A 24,360-nucleotide genomic window follows, 5' to 3' on the forward strand; every position below is an offset into this window, starting at 1 on the left:
GCCCTTGAACAAAGCTCTCATTGCTCCTGCAGGATGAACGAACGGATGCTAGCCCTTGAACAAAGCTCTCATTGCTCCTGCAGGATGAACGAACGGATGCTAGCCCTTGAACAAAGCTCTCATTGCTCCTGCAGGATGAATGAATGGATACTAACCCTTGAACAAAGCTCTCATTGCTCCTGCAGGATGAATGAACGGATGCTAGCCCTTGAACAAAGCTCTCATTGCTCCTGCAGGATGAATGAACGGATGCTAGCCCTTGAACAAAGCTCTCATTGCTCCTGCAGGATGAATGAACGGATGCTAGCCCTTGAACAAAGCTCTCATTGCTCCTGCAGGATGAATGAACGGATGCTAGCCCTTGAACAAAGCTCTCATTGCTCCTGCAGGATGAATGAACGGATGCTAGCCCTTGAACAAAGCTCTCATTGCTCCTGCAGGATGAACGAACGGATGCCTACCTTGAAGCTAAGGATTCATTGTTCCTGGTGAATGAATCATCTCATGGTGGCCCTCGTGCCTCGCCCTCACTATTTCTGTAAAATGCTGCCCACTGAGTGGGGTTGTCGGCTGACACTGCTGTAAGGCAGCGTTGATGCTGACCCTGGATGTATTTTGTTGATTTCCTTGGTGGATGCATGTCCCCTGAGCTGGGTTGTTGTCTAACACAGCTGTTCACAGCGTACCTCGTGGTGCTGCAGCTGTTCAAGGCAGGGGGCTCCACCCAAATCACCCCAAGTACTAGGACAAGGATTGACTCGGAAGGAGAGCGCACTCTTTTCTTTTCTCTTAAGACAGTTGAGTAACGACACCCCCCCCCCCCCCCCCCCCAGGATTCTTAGTGCCGCTCCATTAGCAGTGGGGTGCCTGCATCAGCATTTGAAAGGGCTCTCCGCCCTCTCACCCGCTGGGTTGTGTAACCCTCGATCACCTACAGGCAGACAATTCGGAACTACATTGTATTTTGCATTCTGCTTCATTTTCTGCATAATTATGGATTTGCCGCATTTGCCATATTATACATTATTTTCTACTGGATTTGCAGACTTTGCCAAAAAAAAATTGTTTTTTAGCTCAGGCAGATCAATAGTTCCAAAACAATGCAGCAACACGTGTTGCGCACAATGTAAAACCCTTCGCAAAAGTCGACTGGTCAAGTTTCAGTTGCCTTTTGAGGTATTTGACTATTAAGTGTTACTAATGGGGTGGATCCTATACCTAGATAAGAGTAACGTGTAACAAAAAGGCAAAATAATGCAGCAATAGCATCACAAAATGTGCCATAATACGCTGCATATTCTGCCTTTTCTTGCTGCATAATTTGGTCAGGCGTGCCGCATAATTTGATCGTCGCTTTCGCATAATTCTAGTGACCCCGACTATGGCACATGATACTATCAGCCTTCCCTGGCTTTTCGTGGAACAGCATGTTATGTGCCTGGTAATTTTGCGTGTAACTCTGGCATGTACTCCAAACCCCAGCATGCAATGTACTGTTGACTAAAATTATAGAATTGGCAGCAGGCGTTATACATGAAATGGCGCCACTTGTTGGCTAAACATGCGTGGGCACTCACCTTGCTCTGAGGATGAAGTGATCGATGCTGTGCCCCTCCGGTTGGCCGACCATCTGCTGTACAATAAGCACTGCACACGCCCTCGGTGGAGACCGGCTCTCTTAAATTCTGCTCCGGGCTTCACTCTGTCTGTATTAATAGTCATACTATAAAGGGGAGGGAGGAGCCAGCCTCCGCCAATCCGCTGAAGCATCGATGAATATGCAAATATACGAAGCAAAGCAGAGATGTAACGAATGTATGATAGTACGGACGAGGCTGTCAGACTCCGCCCTACCACACTCACCCATCTGTTTATTTTTAATTTTCGCAATTTTTATATACGGCGAACATGGCCCAATTTGGTGCTAGAGCGGTTGACATAGTAACAAAATGTGTATTTGTATAAAAACAGCTTACATATAAGGGCACTTCTAGGTAAAATGACTCAATAACTGGATTACTTGCTAGAATGATGTGTCAGAGACATTTTTCGTTTAATAAGTTTTATTGTGTTCACCGTTTTTTAAATATCTTCGTTACTTATCCAATCGAGTTTGATTTACTTTGCGTCGATCAGTATTACCTGTCTGATTCCTATGCACATATGTTTTACTTGTATTATTGAACTACCTGATTGTCCATGCTTCCTCATATTTGTACTATTTGTAATATTTGTAGTATTTACATTGATTTGATGACCTACCTTACTATGCCCATGCTCCCTCATATTTGTACTATTTGTAATATGTGTACTATTTACATTGATTTGATGACCTACCTTCCTACTATGCTCCCTCGTTTACCTACCCTTCCACTCACTTACCCCTTGCCTTTGTAAAGCGCTCTGTTATCTGCAAAGATCTTGTTCGCGCTATATAAAACTTTCAAAATTAAAAAATTAAAAAAAATAAGAAAAGTTTTATGGTATGGGCAAAGTGGGCTCTGGCCTGGGGCCCCAGCCTTTCAGGGGACCCCTTGATAAAGTCAACTCTTTTCTGCAAAGTCTTGCTCTGATGGCATTTAATAATTCTTAAATAGATTGTTTGAAATGCTGTTTTCATGCAACATCCATATAAAAGTTTCTGTTGCCTCAAAACAGGAAATCACGTATTGAAATGGGAGGGTGCCGCGGATATTATTTGCAGTAATATTAGTGAGTGACTGCTGTGTTACAATATTGAAAACGCTATGACTATCCCTGAAATTAGATGCAAACCCATTTAGAATTTGAATGATGTGCCACTGTGAGCTTGCACAAAGGGCAGGAAAGAGATGAAATTGGATCATAAATTCAAAGCTGTTCCGAACGGGGTCCCCAAAAATACGTCTGTCCCAGGACCCCCCAAATCCTTAGAATGTCCCTGACACGCCTCTTGGCGTTCAGTGTAGGACAAACTCAAAGGAACTCGCAGAGCCGAAACCCCAAAATATAAATAGTAAAAAAAGCTATAAATAGTAAAAAATAAATTAAAGAAAAGCCGCGCAAGACTCGAGCAGGATTGATCCGTGCACCATAGAAATGTAACGAAGTTTCCTGCAGTGGGCGCATTAACCTGCAGCGCCCGGGCTGTTTTATAGCACAAAAGCTGTTGCATTTCCCTGACTGAGACGGAAGCTTGTAGCCAACTGCTCCGGTTCAGTAGGTAAACTCGCCGTATTTTGAAAACACCCTCGCGCTGCAGACGGCTTTCCCTAATTTGTGCACATGAAACATCTGCCGCGCGCGCCTCTTTGAACGTGCCCCGGGGCGGCGGAACAGCCACTTGAGGAAGTCAAGTGCGAGGCGCAAGTGCGAAAGAAAAAAAAAAAGCCCCACTGAATAAAATACCAAAACCGCACCTCCAACGCCAAACCAGCGCAAGCGGACCTCCGGGAGGGAGGGTAACAGGGCTCTAGGAAGTCCGCGGGCTCGAGCAAAGCGCGCCGCGGCCACAGGGGGACCCGGCTACGAGCAAGGCACCAGGGCGAACCTTAGGACAGGTGCAACCCGGGGCACGAGCTGAACAGCTGACCGGTCCTGAGGAGGATACTGTCTACACGGGAAGGCGGGCTGCGAGGCAGGTGCGGGGGAAACTGCAAGCCCCGCACAGCCAAGACGAGTGACTGAGGAAATGTATTACAGCAAATAGACTATCTGGGTTACACACACGGAAACAAGCAGCGCTGACAAACGTGGCGTACACACAGCACGCAGCCTCAGCAAGCAGAGCTTTAAATGAGCCGGGTCCTGTCGGGTCTCTGACCAGACAGAAGTTAAAAACGTACCTTGAATCAGGCCGCCCTGACTGTGATGACGTTCTCAACACTGACTGCACGCCTTCAAGGTAATCCCCATGTCCGCAGTGATGTCCCTGCATGCGTTCCACGTTTTACTTCATCTTGCATTCCTTAAGAGGGTTTACTTTTTCCAGATGTTGTCTTTCTGTGTTTTTTTCCAACTAATATATAGTGCATACTTTGGACTGAGACGTCTCCAGTCCACTCCAAGTTTCTGAGTAAGTTCAGTTTGTGGCTGGTTCATGGCAGGGCACACGGAGAGCTCTGAGCCTGAACTCAGTGCGAGCTTCACACAGTGCTTGTCAGTGGGGCATAAAGGTGCTCAGACGGCAGACTGCATGCACATCCAATCCTTGGCGCCTCTGCAGAGCGCACCCAGCGGTGGTCACATTGCCTCAATAGTATTTTGTTGGAAGGTGAATGAAGGATGTTCACAGCTGTCGACATTTGGACACTAACTAAGGATGCCAAAAGCAGTGTTTACAGGTGAGTGGCAGTGTGTGCGTATGTGTGGGGGTGTGTGTGGGGGTGGGGGGGCAGTGAAATGTAGGAGATGAAAAGAATCCCATGCAGAAGGAGAGGGTGAAAGGACGCGCTGAAGAGGAAAGAGTTGAGGTGTGAGCTATGAAGATGAAGAATTTCCAAAATACATGTGGAGAAAATGGGGGCAAGTGTCTGAGTGAGAGAATGCAAAGGAAAGCAGTGTGAGGGGGCATCCAGTAGTGAACGCCCCCGCCAACCCGCCAATTCCCCCCTCAAAAACAGATATGGTGGCTGATGTTTTAAGCCACACCCTTAACTAAACACGGAAAGCCTCTTGGAAAGGATCCCTAGTAACACTGGTTTGGCAACTCCCCTTCTAGAGACCCCCTGCCGTTCTCATCCCACTTACAGCACTGCCAGCAGCCCCAGGAGGGCAAAAGAGCAAATTCATGGGGAGCCGAGACAGGTGTATGTCTTGGCCTTGGAGTCAAAATACAAGCCGAGCCACTGAAAATGGTCAAAGTAAATAACACCGCCGTCCATTCTGCAGAGTTTCAAATGTGTACATCAGTTCATTTTCCTGCTTGTGTGGAATGTTATGGTTGGAAGAGTGGGTGTCTGTCATGTGGCCTATAAAATGGTCACCGGAATTCTGCAATTCTGCAGACACGTCATATTCTACATAGTTATGGATTTACCGCAGTTGCCACATAATCCACAGTCCTATGCATAATTTGCAAATCTCAAGAAAAATTGCTTGTAGTTGAAACTGATCAAAAGTTTGTAAAAAATGTGCCACAAATGGTGCCGCCAAGTTGCGGACCCACTGGAGAAGTTAACTGGTCACATTTTAGTTGTTATTTATTGTCTTCATGGGTTAGCCTGCTACTGTTGGGAAACCCTTGCCCAGAGAGAATCAATGTTTCTTAAAATGAAAATACAGTCAAGCTTTACTGCTACAAAATGTGCCACATTAAGCTGCGTAAAATGCCTTTTGTTGCACCTAAATCTGTAAACATAAACTTAGACAGATTCAGGAAAGATGCACCGCGGGCGTTGCAATGAGCGAGCCAAAAGACAGTTTCTTTCCTGATGTGCAGAATACAAATGGGAATTGCTACTGTTCTATATTAGAACATTGGAATGTTGGGAGCTCCATTGAAAACAATGGAGTGCTCCGGGCTTATAATGGCTGGTATGTCTGGAGCTCCAACATTCCAATGTTTCTTTGTTCACAGCGTGGCTGTGAACAAAGGCTTCAGGGAGCCTGAGTGAATTCCAATCCCCTCACGCTTCCATAAGGCTTTGGTTGTTTTTGTTAGAACATTCTGCCCTCTAGTGGCAGAATGTTCTAATAGCCTTACAGCCCTCCGTAGCTGGGCTATACCGGCTATTAAAGTCCCTCTCTGGTATAGCCCTCTACCGCGGGCTATAAGGCTATATTAGAACATTGGAATGTTGGGAGCTCCATTGCAGACAATGGAGTGCTCCCTGCTTCTACGGGCTGGTAAAGGCCCGCAGAGCAACATTCCAATGTTCTACAAAGGCTTCTCGAAGTTCGAGGGGATTTATATCCCCTCGAGCTTCGAGAACCCTTTGTTTAATTTGTTAGAACATTCTGCCCTATAGTAGCCGAATGTTCTAATAGCCTTATAGCCCTTCGTAGCAGGGCTATATGGCTATTAAAGTCCCGCTGTTTCGTTAAAGTCCCTTGCCTTCGGCTCGGGCCTTTAACGATTCAGCGGGCCTTTAATAGCCGGTATAGCCCGCTACGGCGGGCTATAAGGCTATATTATACGCTAAGCGAATTGATGACATTTGAAACCATTTACAAGGGTGGTGTTGGTAGAACTTACCCGAATGTGTCAGTCAATGATAGCCACATATAGCGAAATGCAACCATTTGCCTAGGATCACACACTTTGTTCAAGTAGGAGAGCTACAATTTGAACCCAGGTTTCTGAGTCACAAAGTCTGCTATTCAGCCTGTAGAAAATATCTCCTTCGCGAATTGAACAACACTTTGTGCTCTCTAGTATTTTGAAAGCTATAATAGCACGCTGCTGTTAATAAAGCCATTTTTACAAAATACACATATAATATTCCATGTTAAATCAACCTGATACTATGTAAGATGTATGAATGAGTCCTGGGAGTACGTTTGGGGTGCAGAGAGTGAATATTGGAGCATATAAAGCAATCCAGCATACTCAACGGATTACACCCACATCAATATTTTTTACGCAATGCAAAGTTGAGTGCAAGGCAGAAAGCCCTCCCTGTATGTTATTATTATATCAGTGGACTCCACAGACTTAAAAAAAACTACACCAGGAGAACTCCAACTGGGACAAATGCCCCAGCAGACCCATGAGCCCAGAACTGCCAAGGTGCTTGCCACTTGGTTGCAAGTTTTGGATTGGATGCCCCTGTGAAATCCAGCTATAGTGAAAGCTTTAGGGGTGTATTGTTCATTGGTGCAGCACGTGCAGTGGCACTGGGGCATGGAGGCCTGAGGGGCCCACTGAACCCTGATTATTGTTGTATTTTACACCCCAAACAGTGGCCATCAGCTCTACGGCCCAGAACACACTGTTTGCATTGTTGGATAGGTTCAGTGTTTAATCTGTGCCGGTGGTTGCAGGTGGGGAGGGCTAGCACTCATTTGTGGGGGTGCACCTAGAATTATTTTTGATCACCAGACTTTGACACAGAGAGAGAAAGGCATGAAAGAGAGAAGATGAGAAAAGTAGGAAAACTGTGGTCAAGGGGGAGAAAACAAGAATGAAAGAGAAGCTGTTAGAGTAAGATGAAGGTGCAGGAAGTGTAGAGTGGTGGAAGAAAGAGCTATGAAGCGGAACCAAGACAAGGCAGCCATGCTATGCGCCAAACCTGCTATTTGGCAATGCCTTTAGCAGGCTCTAAGAAAAACAAGCATTTGCAATGCAATAGGTCTCGCATTGACGTGAATTACAGCTATTGGCATTGTAAATGACAATGGGTTTTATTTATGTTTTAAAAACTAAAACATAAATAAAAGGCATTGTCATTTACAATTCCAAGAGCTCAAACTTATGTAAATGCAAGACCTATTGCATTGCAAAGGGTAGGCATCACGGACAACGGGAAGGAGGGAGGGCGGGCAGGCGGGAAAGAAGGCACGGACAACGAGAGGGAGGGCAGGGGTGTTAAAGAAGGCACGTCAATGGGAGTGACGGGGGATAAAGAAGGCACAGATGGGCGTAAAGATGGCACAGATCATTTTTGTAAAGAAGGCACCAAAGCACATCCTGCCTGCAGTAAGAGAACCTCCATAAAGAAAATAGTGCTTAAAAAGTGAGCCAAAGACAATATAACAGGTACTGTGTAACAACTGAAGTAAAAGGGCCAATCGCCATGGGAGGTGACAAATGAAGACAAGGCGGTACTAAGGAGGGACTAACAAGCCTATTTACGAATCAGAAGCCAGCATTTAAGAAGGACAGTGACACACGCCAATGGCAAATATGAGTGGAGAGCAGGCAGGGCTTCTATTCCCTACTCCACTACAAGTCTTGCAGAGCAGCGCATGCGCACTGACACTAGGCTCAACCTAAAAAATGGGCCACTGCACTTCTGCTTTTTTTCTTTCTTCTTTTTAAACAAAATAAGCGCTGGATAAGGTCCCTTTCCTAGCAGCAGAAGTTGAAGGCAGCACATTGTAGTCTGGACAACACAGAACCACACGGCTTCTACAAGCAACATCTTTAACATAACCAGTTTAAGTAAGAAGAGCAACAAAGCAGACCCTTTCAACAGGTTCCATGACCAACACAGACCCTATCGGCAGCACCACCTACAGGTGCAATAAAAATGGTAGCATAGCATGGACAAAAAGGTGCCATGGGGCAACAGGAGCATTGTGAGCCAGACTACCAAAGGAGTGAACCACAAGGGGGATGTGCATGTGCTCACCAACAGGGTCTGCTTTCGCACAGAGTGTAAAGGTCACTGTGCGTCTGAACTTCCAATGGGGTGGCTATGATGATTGCTGCGTTTGTTTTCAACCACTGCGGTTTTGCACTGATCATTCGACGTGCCTGTGCACACCACGAGCTCGCATTAGATGGGCCTAAACACAGCCTGCTTCTGCACACCGCCACTTTTGCACAGTGTCTTTGCATGTGCACGTGTTTGCTTTCATACATTGTGATTTTGCACTAACCAACCTGGGATGATTTGTCCAAATTTTACTGGTGGAAAATCTCTTGCAATTATTGGGCGGCCGAGCAAATTATCGTTTTGACTGTAACATCCAATGTGCTAATGATAAGTGAGGATAGGATTTTTAACTGAGTCTACCTTTGCACACTGTGATGATGCTTTGGTACAGTTCCAACATATAGTGGCGAGGTCTTGATCCCTAGCTATACCAGTTCTCCAATATCATGCATTTTGAACTGAATACCTTTCCGACAGACTCAATCAAATTTTAACTTTAAATTTTCTTATATTTAACGTACATTTCGCCTTATTCTATATTTATAATTGTAATGTTTTTCAAATAATCAAGCATTAAAACATTTACCTTACCTTCTGGGCAATACAGGCAATGTATGCAACAGTGACAACATGAGCAACGCTAATAAGGCAAACAACAAGGGCAACACAATCAACAATGACAGACACAGTTAATATGTCACACACGAGCCAGTCATGGATAAGATAAGCTAAGTGGCAAACACACAATACGAATAAAATGGAGAAACATGGGTGTATGGTTGAAAGTCTCTCGTGCAGTATCTGTATGACAACCTGCTCCTCATTTTATCATTCTGGCACGAGACCCATTTCATGAGTCTCCTGACAAATGTTAGACTTTGTTGGGTGAAAGGGATACCCCTAAAGTGGCATTCATTTTAACTTAAGTGGCTACAGACCCTGCTCATGACCCTACTAACGGTGTGTAACAGCATTTATTATAGTCCGGATTACTGGAATTATGCGGCAGCGGAGGACCAAATTATGCAGCAGGGAGAATCAAATTATGTGGCAGCAAAAGCCAAATTATGCAGGGGTAATTCAGCACATTTTGTGATTGTATTACTTCACTTTTTTTGTTGTCATTTTTGCACTTTGCAACACTATATGGGCAAATATTTCACATCATTAGTAGTGAAGAACCAACACAGCAATAAGCAACTGAAAAATGACCAATCAGCCTTTGTGAAGAGGCTTCCAATGTGGGGGAACAAGTCACACATTTTTACAAACTTTTAATCTGTCTGAGCAGAAAACAATTTTTCTGCAGATTATGCAGCAGATGATGGACTATGTGGCAAATTCTGAAAATCCATAATAATGTGGAATATGCCCTAACTGCAAAATCACATAATTCCAATGGCCCTGATTATAGTAGTGGGATAAAGGCTTATTTACCACCAACCTTGTGGGGAGACCATCTGTTGTCTCACCTTGATGAATCCATGTAGTATGCCACAAATGGGCCTTCTGATCCCCCCTGATTGTATGAAAGGTGCTCGAGCGTGCTCGGGTACATGAGATGTGAGGTACCTGTGGCGGCCCTAGATTTATGCTGATCTTTGCCTTGTAGGGATCTCAATAGATCTTAGTGGTACTCAGCACTGCTGTTTCCCTGCCTTCACCATTTTTAGGTCGAGCTTAGCGGCAATACGCATGCGCTGCTCGCTCTGCAAGGCATGCTGTAGTAGGGTATGCTGTGGAAGCCTCGTCCACTCTCTGCCCATATTTGTCATTGGCTTTGTGTCATGGTCCTTCGAAAATGCTGGTTTTTGATTGATTATGAGGCTTGTTAGTCCCGCCTTGTCTCCATTTGTTAACGCCTATAAGGACTGGACCTTTTACTTCGTTTGTTATACAGTGGGCTTTATCTGGTGGGTGAGCACTATTTTGTTAAGGGACACTGACGGAGACAAAGGCGGCTGCAGAGCTATGCGCTCTAAATTGTATGCATTTACTTTAATGAGCGTGACGCCTGCTTTAGGGACACCGCGCTCACTTTATTTGTTTATATTTAACATTCATGTTGAGTGCAGCGTCCACTTCTGGAACACCGTGCTCTGTTAATTTTTTTTAATTTTTTTTACTTTCATAATGAGCGTGGTGCCCCCTTCAGGGACACCGCGCTCAATTTTTTGTTTTTTTTTACTTTAAAACTGAGCGCTGCACCGCTTCAAGGACACCGTGCTCGTGTTAAAGTTAAAAAAAAAAAAACGAGCGCGGTGTCCTTGAAGTGGTGCCACGCTAACTTTTAAACATAACCATTTGCAATGCAATACGTCTCAAACTTACACAAGTTTAAGCTATTGGCATTGTAAATTACCATGCCTTTTATTTATGTTTTAAAAAAGAAAAATAATAGGCATTGTCATTTACAATGCCAATAGCTTAAACTCGCATAAATTCGAGACCTATAGCATTGCAAATGCTTGTTTCCTGATGCTCTCAGGACTTGTCTTCCTGAAGAATTTTTTGTAAAGTCCGTGTCTATTGTCTGGATTTAATTCATATTCAATGAAGAGGTGCCTGAAGGGTCTTTTGTGGTTTTCTGGTTCCTGGACTAAGAGCTATATTTAGGGTTTGGACAGAGGGAGAGCAACACCACAGCCCTACCAAGCTTTCAATTCCGCTACTATATTATTAGTTGGGGAAATTGCAGGGTTATCATCGACACAGTGTCCACGTTCTTTGCTGCGATATTCCCCGACCCAGTAGTGTGTCTGCCGCAGGAGCGCGGGGTCACAGTTGCCCTTCCCTATTAAGGGCCGGGCTGGTGCCACTTTTATTTCATGAACTTTTTCTGCCCTGCACCCTATGTCAGAAGTGAGCTGGGAAAATGTTAATTTGCCCCCCTCCCCACATACACACACACACACACACGGGGAAAAGCCCCCTATGCTTTGGGGCCAATTTACTTTTTGTTCAGAGAAAACAAACTCCTGTTTTGGGAGTTTGTTGCCTCTGAACAAAAAAGTTTGCAGAGTGGGCACTTTAAAGATGGCACCCGTTCAGCAAACTTCACCGTGCTGTGTAGCAGAGAGAACACTGCCAGACAGGTGGGGATCTCCAAATAAGACAAACGGTTCTCTCCCAGGGTGGCAGAGGTCATGAATTTCACCTCCTTGAGAGAATAGAGGGATGTGCGCCTAGACCTAAATAGGGCCCTAAATCCCTGCGGTTCAACCTCTGACCTGACAGTAGCAACACTTAGACTAGAACAAATATGCCCAAATGCAAGCCCACAGACTGCACACATCAGACAGAGAGGACGCACATGCAGCTGCATCTTGTTTTCTGTCCTGATGGAAAGAAAAAACCCCACCACAGTACCCCATTGTCCAGAATGTTGTCTGTAATCCCGGCCCCCTGATATACCTCCGTAAAAAAATTGTTGTCCACATTAGGAAGTAATTTAGCTGGGGTGGACATTGCTGATAAGGGCCGAATTTTTTTGGACAACATTTTTAAAAACGGCGGATGTGTTGCAGTGATTTATTTTTATTTTTTAAATACATTTTATTGATCTTTTTCAGTAATATCATGACATTACAATAGTTCAGGTTAGAACATCTATTACAAGTTCTTCTGCAGTATTCACTGTTGTTACTTGACAGAATGAATTGGGAAGGCAGCTACATTCAAACGATAGCAATGAACATCTCCCATCCTCCCCACGAGTCACCAGCGAGAGATAGTGCACGTGAGTGGTGCAAAACAGTGTTTACAGCATTCAACAAAAATGTAGTTTGGAGGGCAATGTAGTGCAAGATCACCGTGTAAGTCTGTGGAGTCTACATCATATAGGAGCTATATGGGTATCTCAGTTAGAGTTAGCGTGTCTGTGTTTTGGAGGGGCATTTGCTATAGGTCTTCTCCCTCCCCCTCTGGGGTCCCTAATTCCGGGTGTGCTAGGTCATGCATGTGCTATTTTTGCTCTTTAATTTTCACGCTTACCTTGCTTTTGCTGTCAAATTTTCATGCATCAATTTGCGTTCAGCCTTTCCCGCTGCTGCTGCCCCTGCGGCCCCTCCCGCAGACTCAGCCCCCGCCTCCCTACCCCAGTCCCGCCCCCTCCCCTACTCAGTGGCGGCCGCTGCGCGGGAGCATGTGTGAACTTAGACCTTAGGTCCAGGCCAGCAATCTCCCCAGCAGCCCAGTGTGCAGCACCACCTCGCCTCAGCCCCTGAGCCCGCCTGCTGTGGGTTCGTGCCGGCAGAAAGCTCTTTAGCCTTAGCCTCAGCCCTTAACTGCTACCTCGTCCTTGGGTGGCTCTGTTTTTGCTGTTTAATTTTCACGCTTATATTGCTGCTGTTGTCAAATTTTCACGCATCAATTTGCGTTCAGCCTTTCCCACTGTTGCTGACCCTGCGGACCCTCCCACTAACTCAGCCCCGCCCCCTCCCCTACTTAATAGCGGCCGCTTCAGGGTCGCGCATCAGACGCGTGCAGCTGGCACGCCTAAGGCAAGCCCGTCTGCGACCAGCACCAGGAACCCTGGTTCTCCTAGACCTCACCGCTATGACTCAACCACCCTCCACACACTCAATCGTGGAAGACACGCCGACTGCTCAAGATCCTCGCTGAACACCACCCACAGATAGTTCTCGTGTAGACCCTGCCGCAGATCCTTCACCGACTACACACCCACTACCTCCGAAAGCCTGCCTGATGCACGCACCACCAAAACCCTGACATGCATCCTCCTCAACGTGCGCTCCCTGCACCGGCACGCCATTGAGATCTGGGACCTGATCGACACCCTCTTGCCCGACGTCGCCTTCTTCATGGACACCTCGACCAACGCCACCTCCGGCCCGACATCGCAACGGCCATCCCTGACGGCTACAAGATCCAGAGAAAGGATTGCCCCCACCGTCCAGGAGGAGGACTTCTGCTTCAGCCACACCACCCAGCCCCTCTGGACGGACCACCATTGCGTCCACTTCACTTTCAACATCAACACCGCACCCAAGCCCGCCCCGCGCCTGCCACGAAGGAGCTGGAGCAAGGTCTCAGAGGGACACCTTAACACCACCCTCCTCCAAGACCCCCCCAGTGCCACGACAGACACCAACTCCGCAGCCACAGAATTTCACCGCTGGCTCTCCAACTGCACGACAAACTCGCACTCCTCCGCCATCCCACCAAACAACGCCCTCTGAAAGCCATCTGGTTCTCCACAGAACTACAAGAAGCCAGACGCTCCTGCAGACGCCTAGAGAAAACCTGGCAAAAGCAGAAAACCATGGAAGCACGGAACAACCACAGGAGCACCCTGAAGGAATACCACCAGCGCATGAGAGACACCAAACGGACCTTCATAAGAGACAAAGTCCAGACCAACGTGACCAACGCCAAGGAACTGTTCAACTTCATACAACAGTTCGCAAAACCCCTCAGCAAAGCCACGGACATTACACCTTCCCAAGAACTCTGCGACAAGCTCAGCTCATACTTCCATCTGAAGATCAAGGCCCTCTACGACAATTTCAGCGAACAGACGCCGGACACCCCCCCATAATGCCGCCGATAAGCCAACCATCATGACCTGGAATCCCGCCTCCGCCAAACACATCACTGCTACCATGAAGAAAGCCACTCAGAAGCCCCAACGGACCCCTGCCCAGCGCAGATATTCCAAAGGGCCGCTGCCTCCATCGCACCTGAACTAGGAAGGACCATCAATGCCTCCTTCATGTCCGGCCTCTTCCCAGATGACTGAAAGCGGGCGGAGGTCAAACCCCACCTCAAAAAACCAACTGACCTGAAAAACTACCGGCCCATCTCTCTCGTCCCTTTCGTGGCCAAAGTCACTGGGAGACTCGTGAACGCCCAGCTGACCGCCTTCATCAAAGAGAACTCCATCCTAGACGCCTCCCAGTCTGGATTCCACAGCAACCACAGCACCGAGACCGCCCTCCTCGCCGCCACTGACGACATCCGCATGCTACTCGACCAGGGACACACTGCGGCCCTCATCCTTCTACACCTCTCCGCAGCCTTCAACACCCTTTCTCATTGCACGCTCACAGCCAGACTTCACGAGGCGGGGATACAAGGAGTTGCCCTTGACTAGATCCAATCCTTTCTCTCAGGCAGAACCCAGAGGATCAGACTCCCTCCCTTCTTCTCAGAACCCACCAATATCAACTGCAGAGTACCCCAAGGATCATCGCTCAGTCCCACGCTCTTCAACATCTACATGGCCCCCCTCGCCGCCATCATTAGATGGCATGGGCTCAGCATTGTATCCTACGCTGAGGACACCCAGCTAATACTCTCACTCACAAAGAATCCAGAAGACACCAGACTCTGCTTCCAGGAGGGAATGAAGAATGTGGCAGCCTGGATAAAAGACAGCTGTTTGAAGCTCAATTCAGAGAAGACCGAGGTCCTCATCCTCGAGCCCACACTTCCGTCTGGTACAACACCTGGTGGCCCTCAGTCCAATAAATAAAGCTCTCCCCTTAACCCCATACTCGCTATTACCTCGTACAGATAGGACCATTCTAGGCTGTCAAAAGCTTTTTCTATGTCAACCGTGAAAATCGCTGCTGTTTCCCGGTCCTGTCTGTTTACTTCGAGGACAGCTAACAGGCGTCTAATATACCTAGCTGTGCTGTGAGATGGGATGAACCCAGTCTGGTCCTCGTGCACCAGTGTAGTCATGAAGGGCAAAACGGGGGGTGGCGAGGATTCGGCTCAGAATTTTGTAGTTGATGTTTAGCATTAATAACAGGCGGTAAGCCAGTATGTTGTGTGCAGCTTTATGTGGCTTGAGAATGGGAACTATGACAGCCTCTCTTGGGGTGTCTGGGAAGGAGCCTGTGTCGCTAGCTGCCTCATAAAGCCTCACAAGGTGAGGAATTAACTCAACAGAATATGTGGAGTAAAACTCTACTGGGAACCCATCGGTGCCCAGGGTTTTATTGAGCGCCATGTGTTTAATAGCAGCAGCTATCTCATGGGATGTTATGTTCCCTTCATGTGTTGCAGTGAGGTTGTAATATTTCAGGAACCATGAGAACAATATACTTAATTTTGGTGTCAAAAACATAGGTTTTCTGGGTCAAGTTGTCTTACAGAGACAGAAAATAACTGCTCAGAGTAACCCTTCCGCCATTTTCCAAAATGGCAGCTATTATAGAGGAAGAAGAGACATATGTAGAAATTAAACAACCAATAATGGTTTTTAATCCTTTTATGTTTACACCAAACAATTTGTATGATCTGAATATGAAAAAAATAATGTTTATTACTCCTGTTTTAGACAAATTTTCATAGTTTACTTAATTTATTTGTTTCGGCAATTGCTTGTGGTACGTTTGCAGAATGTTGAACATTTGAGGAGAGCACATCCACAGCGACATCTTTTTGTAGCACAGGTTTTGCAAGTACATGTACAAGTAAGTTCTAGGAGTAGAGGCTTTAGACATTTCATAGGATTTAGCACCCCCTCAATATCTTCTCATCCAAATTCACATGGATCTTTCACTATATATGCATGATCCAAAACATTTACACATCTTCTGATCAAGTATAACACATTTTTTAATGTGTCCACGCACAGAATATGACATTGGTGGAAGGTCACTTAGCGGGGCTGATCTCTTGAACTCACTTTACTGAAGATTATCAAATGTGTGACAGTCAGAACTCGTTTTCCACACATACACGCAAGGTATTTTTCTACGTCTTTAAATTCACATTCTTCTTCTGTCTCAGCAGATCCATTTACAAACTTCACATGTTCAGCAGTTAAAGCTCCAAGATTTCTTCCAATTTGGCTCGTAGTGCCATCACCCATAAGAACAAGTACCTTGATAAGTACACTGAGCATCTCTGGGTCAAGTTTCTTGTACAGAATATGAAGTGGGATCAAGTATCTTTTCTTGTCTGTTCCATAATGAATCCATAACTCTGCCAATCATTGAGTTATAAACAGTGCAACAAATCAAAGTAGCACAATAATAACATCTGTGTCATTTGACAGTACAATGACTCGATTGGAACCATTTCGACAGCCCACTCAACATGTGACACAACACGAAGGTCAGCTTTCTCCAATTTGCTGTTAAGTTCTTGAACAATATGGCTCGTACCTTTTGAATATATGTCTGCAAGCACCAATTCCTCATTGACAATCATTCCACTTGCAATAACTGAAAATTCTGGGGCATATTTGCAAGACCCTATTGCCACTGGAACGTCACTTTTTACGGTGTTTCTGCAGTGATAGGGACTACGCCTAATCATGTCTCCTCGTTTTTGCTGTTTACAGGTGTGCTGTGTTGTGCAGCACGCATGAAAACAGCAAAAGGCCAATGATTGTTTATGTACAGGAAGGTCCCCCTTCCTGCACATAAATAAATAATTTCTTTAAAATGCCATTTGTCAACTTCTATGTGTGCTGCATTAAGCAGCACACATAGAAGTTATGAAACAGCATTTAAAGATTGTTTATGTGCAGGAAGGGGGACCTTGCTGCACATAAACAATCTTCCCCTGCAGGTAGACACCCTGGCACTGTGGTGCAAGGGTGCCTGCATTGGTGCTAGGCTGCTAAGTGTAGCGCCAGCACAAGGGGAAACACAGGGCTGCACCATATTCATGTAAATATGGTGCAGTCCTGCGTTTCTGAAGTGGCAGAGTGAGGCGTTAAGCCAGGAAAGCTAACGCCTCACTCCACCGCTTTCCTTTTAAATATGCCCCTCAATGTTCACTGAAGTATCAGCAATGTTTTGGCGAGTTAACATCTCCTAGTTCATCTTGTTCGATGTTGATGACCACAATTTACCAAGTTGCACAGGTATAGGTGTCGAATGTATAATGCAGGCAAGGTCAATTGTTCCACTTGTAGACATTCGTCTGATTCCCTCACATTCTTTGACAGATAGTTCAAGATAACTGTCAAAGACAATGTGCAGTTCTTGCAAGGTGCACATCACACTGACTTTGATATCTGTAGAACAGTCTGAATGACCTCTATGAAGTTTTGCATGGATGAAATCTTGACCATTTTTAATTGCGACATATGTTCCACAACAACAGCAATTTTCAATGACAACACCTTTTCAAATTGAAATTCTTCAGGTGAAAGTTTTTTTTCGTGCTCATGTAGGAGTTTGTGCTTCACTGGTTTGATTGCAGCATTTCCATCAAATAGTGCATTTTCTTTGAAGAAGATCATGCAACAGAATGTCCTTGATAAATTCACACCTTTCTTTTGCTACATCCTTCTCTCTATGTGCTTACAAAAGTTTTTTTTTTGTAACCTGTTTTGTAGTGGCTGGTTGGATGAAACTCTTACTATGGCAATCAAAGCGTGAAAGTTTAGCTTTAATGATTATGTCAAACAGCTTTCAATACAAATCTCTCCTGCTTCAGTTCTGCATATAGTTTCAATCCATGTTCCAGGACATCTCGTAGTCACGTCTTTATATGTTATCCACATATTGTTTGGCCACTAAGTTGTGTGGCCGCACAGGCTCAATCCTTTCAAAGGGGTTTCCTTGCTGCTGCATGAAAAGACAAAGAATGTCAACATGTTTATTAAAACGTTCTACTTTCTTTCCCACAAAATCGTGGTGAGGAACAGTTTCACGATGGTCCATTAATTTTTAATTTGTCACCTCTGAGAAAACATTGCAAATAGAAAGGTCTTCATGGTAAACTAGCTGCCATTGAGCAACATATTCACTTTTGCTTGTCTGATCAACAATTCCTTTGGAGCTTTTCTGTGATCTCTGGATTGTCTGTTTCAGTTTCAAATCTGGAGCCATAGCATTGAGCCTTCCCTTTCGGTCTTTCACCACAAAATGTCTTTGGATGATTTTCTGTAGAGGTATGGTCTTTCCACCTCTGGCTTCTTCACTCTTTCCTAATACCAGGACACATATCTCAGGTAGTTTATGCAATCAAATTCACGAAACACAGTAATCAGTGACCCATAGTCTTTATGTGCAGCTCCCAATCACCTTCCCGATCAACATTTCAGTTTTTCACTAGAGCTATCATGTGTAAAACATTTTCCCAGCACTTGCAAAGTTCCGATTTTTCTTCACATTGTTTAACAAACTCTACGTACTTGGTTTTCAGGTTTTCTGATTTTGAAACAGAATGTATAAAACATGCCTGGCTTTTCATTATGTCTTTTGAATGAAGTGCACCCTGTGCCTTGTTCACTTCTGAGATAAGATGTGCAAAACCTAATTTGCCATTTTTGTACCAGAAAGCATTCAAACACAATATTTCTATAGCCTCAGGTATGATAAGTGTACCTTGTAATGAACAAACATAATAAGTTCTGCACAGTACTGGCTGGACGGTTTTGCTTCCAAAGATTTCAGCCTCAATAAGTGCATCGTCTGAGCCACATCCACCAAGATAACTCCCTGCACACAGCAATGCAACTATTGTCATGTGGAAAACGCCCATCGTTGGATTAAGATCAACAAATTCTACTGGGTTGCTCATTAAAATGTCAGCAACAATATGAAAAACACCTTCATCGCAGAAAGTTGGCAGGATAGGTTGGTCTTCAAGCCTAGCACGCACATTTTAGAAATTCTTTAGTGCGGTGTATGCTGTTGCGCAGTTTGTGACTGGAGATGGTATTACTGAAAACCCAACCTTCTTCAGGGGGACAGTATTCTGGGACATCAGAGCATGAATTCCAGCCCACAGAGGAACTGGCTTGTCATCATCCTTCAGTCTGCACCGGATAAGCGATATGAACAATTCTGTTAAATTTGCTTTGCTGACTGCAGCATCAGGTAGAAGAAGATGCACAACTTTCTGGTATGCTGGGATGTGTTGATAGCTTGTAGTGATTTTGCATATGTTGGCAAGGCAGTTGGGTTATAAGTTTGCAGCCTCATTTGTTTACGCCTAAAGCTGACACAGCTTGTTCTCCAGCAGCCCAGCAGTATCATGTGAGCTGGATGTCCCAGACTAAGAAGAGCTGTATTCAAAATCAAAACTATCAAGAACAGCAATTGTAAATCCTTTCCTGGTAAAGTGACTTGGAAGTGGTGTGCTGTCAGATTCACAAAGCTTTACAGCGTGATCTGCTAACAAGTTCCATACTATGTCATTAGAACTTGTTGATACACCAATCTTATTCATTCTAGTGGTTAGTTGTCTACTTTTGCACTTGTCATAGATTCCATGGGCAGTCATCATGTGTAGAGGTGTTTTCTTTTTGCCATGATGTAATTCATAATCATGATTTGGAAAAGCCAGTACATTTGCACAGCATAAGCTGTTGGTTCATGGGATTGTCTTCCACTTTGTTATATCTTGGTGTAGCTTGGAACGGTATAGATTTTAGTGGTGTAGTTTGGGTTGATTGTAGTGGGTTAGATTAGGGTAGTTTGGAGTGGAATATATGGGCGGAGACTGGAGTGGGGTAGATTGCAGTGAAGTAGATTGGGAAAATTGAAGTGGGGTAGAGTAGGGTAGATTGGAGTGGGGTGGAGTGAGATGCGATGAAGAAGAGGAACAGTAGCATGTGGGGGAAAGGGGAGAAGCAGTGCAATGAACATGGTGGAGCAGTAGTGCCATGAAGAGAGAGGGGCAGCAGTGCCATGAGGGAGCATTATTACGATGAAGTGCATGTTCCTCTCTATTATCAATAGCTGTGTTGGCAATTTGTTTTGAAAAGTGAAAAAAATACTTTTTCGGCCCACAACACATTTATCCTATTGCAGGTACACGAATAAAACCTCAACTAACCAGTTTCAAATACTTGGGAGCTGTTTTAAATGTAGGTATTTTGTTAACAATATGCATTCATTTTGTGTAATTGTTTGCCTGCATACCATTTGTGTTGCTCCAGGAGAACAACTGCAACATTGACAAATTCTGTTTCACTGCATATCAGTTTAATTTCTTACTGTCCCTAACTTCAGTATCAAGTATGTCGCTCCAGGGTTCATGTGCATGCCCATAATGCCATGGGCTCTAATCGCCGATTCAAGCTGCTTCTTCCTTTTTAATTGTCTTTTTGCCACACCATCAATCTGTTTGAAAGTTGCCAGTAGACAGCAGAGAGTACATGGGTTGTGGGCCCACGGTTTCAAAACCACTCTCACTCTTAAATCTTTTCAGATTAACGCTTTATATTCTGTTCTGTACAATTATGCTGTAGCTTACCTTCTGCCTGCAAAACATTGCAGCTTCTCTCGCATGTGGAAGAGGAAGCAACAACAGCTATTGAAGGAGGGTGTGAGGGTTGGGGAAGCAACATGGCACTCGTATGGAGTGCTTAAACACAGTTAGAAGGCAGCGGGGAAATGGAGAAAGGAGCAAGTGAAAACACAAGCACTCCTATGCAGTGCGTAAACACAATTAATCAAGCATTGGCAATGCCAATAGGTCTCGCAATGGCTTTACTGTTTGACACTGGGTGTGGAGAAACGTGAGCCCCTCTCACTGAGAGCAAATTGAATATGTTAATAGGAAACCCTCATTCAAGTGGTGCATGTTTTTCTTTAAAAAATATACAGGTGAACCAATTGAGTGCAAAGTGGGGTTCCCGTATCTTACTGGTTATGATGATCGATAATAAACTGCATGCTTGCTCTAAATAATCGAACCTGAATTATATTGATTCACAATATGTATGCATGTGAAAGCTCTTGTTTTGTCCGATTGTTAAAGAAAACTAAATTAGACTCACTGTATCAGACCCACTATATATAGCATTAACAAAAACATTACTGCATGATGTAGGAGAGTAGGTCTGCTTCCTATGGTTAACCCCCCTTTTTGCTGTGTTTCACAGTTTTTTCGACTTTAGTATGGCTGTGGCCCTGCTAATCAGGCCCACAGCCTAGTTGTACTCTCTCTAAATTGATACCATGTACTTAAGGTACATACCAGATTGGTTACTGGGTCACCCTTGTGAGCCCCTGAATATGGTACCTTAGGTACCCAGGGCATAGGTGCACCTAGGCCTACCAGTGGCTGCAGCATGCATTGTGCCACCCCTGGTTAGCCTTCTGACAAACTGACACCACAGGTCTGTACTTACAGCCTGGGTAAGGTGGTGTGATCACCCCTCCTTAGATATAGTATATCCATATCTACCTTATATATAGACACATAGTAACCTATAAGTCACTCCTATGGCTGGCCTTGACAATCCTGGAGGCAGAGTGCTTGGTTTTGTGTGAGAGGGTGCCCTAGCATGAGCTGAGCCCCTCTGCAGCTTTCAGAACCATCTCCTTATAGCTGTTCTAAGATATAGCCATACCATATACTCTTAAGTGCATTATAATCCTCACTGTTAATACTAACTTTGGTTTGGCTTTATCAAAACATGTCGTGTAAGGTGTCAAACACTTTGGAATACTACCCCCCCCCCCCCCCCACCAGTTCTGGCGGCGGGGGTAGCATTCCACCCTTCCAGAGGGAGAAGACATGTAATTACTGGTAAACCCCGTTAAAGCTAAACCGAGCCCCAGCATCACAAAATGGATGCTGCTCTGCTGCCACAGACACGAGTCTGCCCTCCTGCTGCTGATCGAAACTCTGGCAGGGGAGGCCTGGACAATGGGTTTCCTGTCCAGAGAGGTGCTAGCACCTCCCCAGACAGGCTTTAGTGTATTGGGGCAGGGTGACTTGCATTCAGTGAATGCTTTTCAGACACTGCCTGGGGCACACAAGGTGCTCCATGCATTTCCCAGTTCAAACCGGTTGCTGGGGCACTCTGCTCCAGCTCTGGTGCGAAACTGGACAAAGGGGAAGGGGTGTAACCATCCCCTCCCCAGGTCCTCCCATAGGTGGGACCCTAAAGTTAGTCCAACCCTTAAACGTGCTATAAGTATAGAACCCCAGTCCCTAGGACTTTAGATTACCCTGGATGAAATCTCCCCTGTGGTCAAGGAGTGACCACCCTGTCCAAACAGGCACCAACAGCATCTTTGCCGGTCTGCATTTTCGAGGCTCCTGCCGGATCCCAAAGAATCTGCGACACAGGACACAGTCTTCCAGACATCTCTGACGCTGACCTGCGCTCCCAGCAAAGCTGAGACCTGTGGCGGACACGAGAGACATGGGACCGGAACTCCTGGACATCCTGCATCCTTGCTACTGCATCTACTTCCCGAGGTATCCCGAAGTTGTGCATTGGGTATTTAAAGCCCCTGCCCCGAGCACCTTTTGTACTGAAGCTCAGAGGCCCACACTCCACGAATGTCCCGTGGGCCCGCTTTGTGCATTTCAGCTCGACGCTCCTTCTCAGTTCCTAGTCCATTGGCTAGTGAGCCCCCACGAAGACCAATCTTCCCTTTCTTGAGCTTTCCTGGTTGCTCCAGGCTTGCTCCCACTCCTCCCCAAAGGAGGAGTTCCTCAGACGTTGCTGGTCTCCACCGAGGCCCTTCTCGACATCCTGCGTGGATTGCGTTTGCCAAGGCTTGTTGGGTCCAAACCGGATACCGACACCGCAGTCAACTGGATCCTTTGTGGGACATCTCGAATCCAGCTCCTGGTCATCGGCGAAACCTCTTGGTCCTCGTGACTGTAGAGACAAGCTTCACCTTCTCACCTGAAATCACCCGACATCGGCTGGCATCTTCGTATCGCCATCCTGGTCACTGGCTAGTGACCCAGACTCTGTCCCTTCTGCTTTCAGGTTCTTCACATCTCCGATCCACCCGGACACTTTTCCTCTGGTCGCCTGCAGCACTTCTTCGCAGCTCTCCATTGGAATCAACGACGAAACCCGACACCAAAAGACACCTATGCACCTGGGTGAGGTAAGCCGAGTACTCCGGTGCTCCTGTGGGTCTTGACTCTCAAAGTGTCCTAGTCTAAAAGTGTTCCATCGTAGTTCACCTAGAAGTGCCCTTAATCTTTAAAATTGTAACTTGTTCGTTCTCCATAGAAAGTCAATGGTAACCCGCGGCCGTGTTTAGACACTGCACACGTCTCCTGTAGGCCTCCTACATCCTAACTTTTGGTGGTTCTAGGCAGCCCCAGCGATTCCACAGGCCCTAGGCCTGCTTTCTTACACTCCTGTGGTTCTTATACCACTATGTTAATATATGGTTTGTGAGGCCGCTAGGGCATAACGTATACAGTGCAACTTATCGTATGCAAATGAAGTTCCTTATATTGTACTTTTACCTCTGACCTCATAAAGAGTCCAGACGGGTTGTGTTTAGAATAAATACATATATATTTGAAATATACCTTGTGTGGTGTGCTTTCATTTGATTATTCAAGAGATTATAATTGGTAAAACAACTAGCTTAACTCGCCTCTAAGTCTTAGCCTGAAGGCTGCTCTCCACAGCTACCACTAGGATAGCTTTCTATAAGGTTGACCTTACAGCCTACCATCAATAGGGGTTGTTTGGACTGGTGCAAGGTGCCCACTAGAATAGTGGACATCATATACCAGGCCAACTTCTCACACATGATCAAACTCACCAGCATGATTTTACTTCTGACTGGGTTGGGTTTTGCCAGGACTTACAGAGATGTTACAAATGGAGTCAGCTCTGGTGTTCAATTTGGAAACGAATTCCCTAACATACAGGATGGCATTATGTGTTGTTAGGAACCGAAAGTGTACAGAGGCGGAGACCTCAACTGAGTAATAGCTTAATCTCCCATTGTCCCAGAAATATCAAATCTGTGCTTCCCCCTTTCTGCCATGTTGTCTTCTGAGTCCTGGACTGTAATGGTTTAAACATGTGTGGTCAGTTTAATTGATGCTGGTGACATACAAAAAATGGGCGTTTATCCAAATGCGCTCTAAATCTTTAAAATAAAGGTGCCACCATGTTGGAATGGTGACTAAAGAATAGAACTACTGCCCATATCAGATATCTGTAAATTAATTAAAAGCAACAGAGTAATTTTATTTACCAAAACATAATTAAAAGCATGCAGAAATTATTGTTGTGTCACACATACATAAGGTGGTACCTTGTGTCTTGCCTGACCATACTGTGGTGGCTACGGTGGACATTCTCACACCTGCACATGAACGGTAGTGTTTCACATTCCCT

General features: G+C 45.5%; 1 protein-coding gene across 1 annotated transcript in view; it reads right to left on the reverse strand.

Moving 5' to 3' along the window:
- Positions 1-1,716, reverse strand: part of LOC144783169 (prospero homeobox protein 1-like) — a 104,999-nt gene extending 103,283 nt beyond the window's left edge. The window contains exon 1 of the mRNA XM_078662290.1: positions 1,578-1,716. The gene's annotated coding sequence lies outside the window, so the exon portion shown is untranslated. The remainder of the gene's footprint in view (positions 1-1,577) is intronic.
- Between the last annotated feature and the right edge of the window lie 22,644 nt (positions 1,717-24,360).

The sequence above is a fragment of the Lissotriton helveticus genome, chromosome 9 (assembly GCF_964261635.1).
Source record: "Lissotriton helveticus chromosome 9, aLisHel1.1, whole genome shotgun sequence".
Taxonomy (NCBI): Eukaryota; Metazoa; Chordata; class Amphibia; order Caudata; family Salamandridae; genus Lissotriton; species Lissotriton helveticus.